This window comes from Erythrolamprus reginae, chromosome 3 (assembly GCF_031021105.1).
Source record: "Erythrolamprus reginae isolate rEryReg1 chromosome 3, rEryReg1.hap1, whole genome shotgun sequence".
In the NCBI taxonomy this organism is placed as follows: Eukaryota; Metazoa; Chordata; class Lepidosauria; order Squamata; family Dipsadidae; genus Erythrolamprus; species Erythrolamprus reginae.
The window spans coordinates 72,571,202-72,576,853 of record NC_091952.1 but is presented as its reverse complement, the minus strand read 5'-3'; positions in this window follow the sequence as shown (position 1 = coordinate 72,576,853).

Genomic DNA, 5,652 nt, shown 5'->3' with positions numbered 1-5,652 from the left:
CAGCTGTGTTTCGGGATGATTATAGCTACTGAGCAAGTGCGGAAGCAGAATTGTAAGAGGGGACACTTGCACACAGCTCTAGTTTTTGTTTCTGATAATAGAAGGAAATATTGGAAAGATAAAGGTGAAGGATCACCAATAGATTGGAGCTCTCACCTTTACAATTCCAACAGTGGAAAATACAAGAAGCATTGCCCTCTGGTGGCGCATTGTAAAACTGCACCACAAGGTTTTTTTTCTCAGTAATTTTTTTTCTTCACCTTAAAAGCATACGTACATAACACATATACCTTCAATGAACAACAATACGTTAGTAAAATCTCTTATATAAAAAAAAATAGAAATGTATCCTAAATTGCATTTCAAATCACAAATTATTCAGTCTGTATAAGAAAAAAACCCTCTAAAATATAATTTCAGTAGCTACTTTTAATTTAATAAATGACAGACTAAGCAATTTTTCTTCACTTTTCAGTTCTAATAATTGAATTTTAAAATCTTAAATTCCATTTCCAATGTATTCTAGTTTAATTTTAAGTGTATGTTACATATTTATCTAATGCTGCCTCCTTTTCTCTTTTTGTCAGCTGGGTTTTCTCAATCATATTTCTAATGCTGTCCCCTTCATTGCTGTCCCTTTTATTATTCCACAATCAATTAGTGCCCATAAGAGCTGGGGTGGCGCAGCAGGTAGAGTGCTGTACTGCAGGCCACTGAAGCTGACTGTAGATCTGTAGGTCAGCAGCTCAAATCTCATCACTGGTTCAAGGTTGACTCAGCCTTCCATCCTTCCGAGGTGGGTAAAATGAGGACCCGGATTGTGGGGGCAGTATGCTGGCTGTGTTAAAAAGTGCTATTGCTAACATGTTGTGAGCTGCCCTGAGTCTAAGGAGAAGGGCGGCATAAAAATTGAATAAATAGACAACTGCAATATTTAAAATACATCTAAAACCCATCATTTAAAACCATGCAACACAATCAAACCATACATAAACTATATGAGCCCGGGGGTGTCCCAGTTACCCTACGCCTGGCGACATAGTTGGGTCTTCAATTATTTATTTATTTATTCATTCATTCATTCATTCATTCATTCATTCATTCATTTATTTATTTATTTATTTGTATGCCGCCCCTCTCCGTGGACTCGGGGCGGCTAACAACAGTAATAAAACAGCATATAATAATAATCCAATACTAAAAACAGTTAAAAACCCATTATTATAAAAACCAAACATACAGACAGATATACCATGCATAAAATTGTAAAGGCCTAGGGGGAAAGAGTATCTCAATTCCCCCATGCCTGGCGGCAGAGGTGGGTTTTAAGCAGCTTACAAAAGGCAAGGAGGGTGGGGGCAATTCTAATCTCTGGGGGGGAGTCAGTTCCAGAGGGCCGGGGCCGCCACAGAGAAGGCTCTTCCCCTGGGTCCCGCCAAGTGACATTGTTTAGTTGATGGGACCCGGGGAAGACCACTCTGAGGGACCTAACTGGTCACTGGGATTCGTGCAGCAGAAGGCGGTCCCTGAGATAATCTGGTCTGGTGCCATGAAGGGCTTTATAGGTCATAACCAACACTTTGAATTGTGACTGGAAACGGATCGGCAACCAATGCAGACTGCGGAGTGTTGGTGTAACATGGGCATATTTGGGGAAGCCCATGACTGCTCTCGCAGCTGCATTCTGCATGATCTGAAGTTTCTGAACACTTTTCAAAGGTAGCCCCATGTAGAGAGCGTTACAGTAGTCGAGCCTCAAGGTGATGAGGGCATGAGTGACTGTGAGCATTGACTCCCGGTCCAAATAGGGCCCCAACTGGTGCACCAGGCGAACCTGGGCAAACGCCCCCAGGTTATGAAATGTAAGGGGGGTGGGGTCAGATCTAATCTCTGGGGGGAGTTGATTCCAGAGGGCCAGGGCCACCACAGAGAAGGCTCTTCTCCTGGGGCCCATCAGATGACAATGTTTAGTTGATGGGACCCATAGAAGGTCAACTCTGTGGGACCTAATCGGTCGCTGGAATTCGTGTGGTAGAAAATATAATAAAGAAAAATATAAAATATCAGCAGTTACATATTGTGATGGTGGCAAGAATTAAGTATGCACAAAAATGGAAGGATCCAAGAACTCCAGAAGAAATAATAAAGAAATTTATATTATATGTGCAGAATTGGATCTGCTAACCATGGTATTAAATGATAAAAAAGATTTAAGCTATTATGATATCTGGACCCTGTGGTACAAATGGATAAGAAAAAGGAAAACTAGTCTACAATGAAAATGTGTATGATGTAAGAACATGTGTATAGATATATAATTATATAGTATACAGATAAGAATGTAAAAGTTGGATGCTGACTTACTTGAAAAATATTTGGATTTGGATTTGTGTCAATGTCTGTTTATATGTTGTGTTTGTGATTTTTTAAATGTATAAAATTCAATAAAAATACTTTTTAAAAAAAGAATATGAGGTACCCAGTGTTCCCTCGATTTCCGCGGGGGATGCGTTCCAAGACCACCCGCGAAAGTCGAATTTCCGCGAAGTAGAGATGTGGAAGTAAATACACCATTTTGGGCTATGGACAGTATCACAAGCCATACCTTAACACTTTAAACCCCTAAATTACCATTTCCCGTTCCCTTAAAAACCATTTACTCACCATTATTACTGGTACTCACCATTGAATAAGACACTTAGTGATCCTGATATTTATAAACATAATTATTTATTAACAATATTTTTTTTTTGTTATTTATTTGCAAAAATTATTAGTTTGGCGATGACATATGACGTCATTGGGTGGGGAAAACCGTGGTATAGGAAAAAAAGCCGCAAAGTATTCTTTAATTAATATTTTTTGAAAAACCGTGGTATAGGCTATTTGCGAAGTTCGAACCCGCGAAAATCGAGGGAACACTGTATAGTTATGGCATGTCACCCTGAAAACAAAACAGATTCTAGTCACTTGCAGATCCCCATGTATTATTTCTAAATTAACAGGCTGATTCAGTTATCCGTCCCAACGTAGAATAGATGAAGAACGTCATGAAGTCATATGAAATGGTTCTTTTGGAAAACCAAACATACAAAGTTCCTACTTTTCCGTATTCATAAAAATCATGTATTGTAAAGAGAAAGCATAGCAGTTTTTAGATTTAGTTTCCCACCCCACCCCTATTGTTTCTTGCAGTAAATTTTAGATTCTTCTTATTAAAACATAGGAAGATTTTTTTGTGTGGCTGATATTGTTACACAGCTTCTGATCCTAATAGTACTTTACAGAGATGGTTTCAAATTTTGTTTCAGGCCTGCTGAATACACATGCACACACACACAAACATACACTCACAACTTGTCAGCAGATGGAGCTACTTCACAGAAAACTCTCACTTGCCACCAAGAACAGGAAAAACCTCTACTAAATGTTACCAAAGATGAAAGAGAATTTATCGTTGCAATTTAAGATACACTACTGTTGTGGTTGGCTCTGGCCCAGCTCCTGCCCCAAGGAATGTGGATGTGGATGTGAGGGAAACATCCACATGCCACAGGCCTGTTTTGCTCTCGATAGAATCTCTCGACGAAGTCTCCTCTGATGAAGGAAGCGTGAGTGGCAGGGAAGAGGGGAGTTTGGCAGATAGCCCAATGAAGTTTCAGAAGAATGTGTGTCTCTGAGAGCTTAAGGGACTGGACTGAAATACGTTTAATCAAATTCTTGACACTTTTGGTGGGTCCAGTATTTGCTTCTAGAAACTGTTATTCAGCTCATGCTTCCCTGTTTGAAGTAGATGAATTCATAAACACCCCCCTGTGAAGTGTGAAAACAAATTGAATGAAATACAGCAGGAAATATAAAGAACAGCAATAGCTTAAAGTCTACTTTGGCATCATTTTTTAATATAGAAAAGATTGTCTGGACTTCAGGTGCAAAGAACATAGAATTGGAGTTAATTCTGGCTGGTTTAGCCTTTGTTTCCTCAGGCCCATGTTGCACTTTCTGGAATCTATCATGAAGAAGACCTTCTGGGTATAATGGGAAGGTGAAAGAGCTTTTCCTTGGAGCACCTGTTATATCTGTTGATATCTAAAAAAATCCTTAGTAGCCATCTGCTTTTTGTACTATAGTAAAGAGTCACTAGGTGGCAATAGCAGCTTTTAAATTGATCAATAATGCTGGAAGAACAAATATCTTTAGAATCCTACAGATCTTTGTTATCTATTTTGAACTTTTTTTGGGGGGGAGGGGAAGAGGTATAATCCAATCAGCAAGTTTTATTTCTTGCAGTGGATTTTTTTTCATTACTTATTTTATTAACATCATGCTTTTTCATTCAACAAGACAGGTGCCATGGTTAATAGAAGACAAATAAACAAACCATTATAACACAAATGAAATAACATAACGATATCAAATATGTTTCTTAAAATACAACCCACAGTCACTCATGCCCTCATCACCTCGAGGCTCGACTACTGTAACGCTCTCTACATGGGGCTACCTTTGAAAAGTGTTCGGAAACTTCAGATCGTGCAGAATTCAGCTGCGAGAGCAATCATGGGCTTTCCCAAGATATGCCCATGTTACACCAACACTCCGCAGTCTGCATTGGTTGCCGATCAGTTTCCGGTCACAATTCAAAGTGTTGGTTATGACCTATAAAGCCCTTCATGGCACCGGACCAGATTATCTCAGGGACCACCTTCTGCTGCACGAATCCCAGCGACCAGTTAGGTCCCACAGAGTGGGTCTTCCCCGGGTCCCGTCAAGTAAACAATGTCACTTGGTGGGACCCAGGGGAAGAGCCTTCTCTGTGGCGGCCCGGCCCTCTGGAACTGACTCCCCCCAGAGATTAGAATTGCCCCCACCCTCCTTGCCTTTCGTAAGCTGCTTAAAACCCACCTCTGCTGCCAGGCATGGGGGAATTGAGATACTCTTTCCCCCTAGGCCTTTACAATTTTATGCATGGTATATCTGTCTGTATGTTTGGTTTTTATAATAATGGTTTTTTAATTGTTTTTAGTATTGGATTATTATTATATGCTGTTTTATTACTGTTGTTAGCCGCCCCGAGTCTGCGGAGAGGGGCAGCATAGAAATCCAATAAATAAATAAGTAAGTAAGTAAGTAGGTAGGTAGGTAGGTAGGTAGGTAGGTAAGTAAGTAAGTAAGTAAGTAAATAAGTAAATAAATAAATAAATAAATAAATAAACAAACCCTTAATTATTACTATTATTATTATTATTTTAAAAATGGATTGAAGGTCAAATACATTTTTCAAAAGTGTGAATTCCATAGCTTGGGAACATGCAAAGTTTTCTCTGATGCCAAGGTGGGAGGCTCTCTAAGGCAAGGAATTTTCTGCTGATCTTAATGCCTGCATAGATCCAACCTTTAATCAAGCTTTTTGCTACAGTTAGTTGAATTTGTAAAAAATTATACCACTGTTACTTTTTTCTGTTCCAAAGTATTTTATTCATTGGGAGAGGGCATTTAATATTGTGGCTTACTTTCAAACGAAGGGGCATTTTTAAAATAATTTAAATGAATCAGTGATGTATTTTTGATGATATATATAAATTCTAATTTCTGGGTGTCCAAACGTTCTTGAGGATTAGACACATTTTAATAGGAAACAATTAATTACAA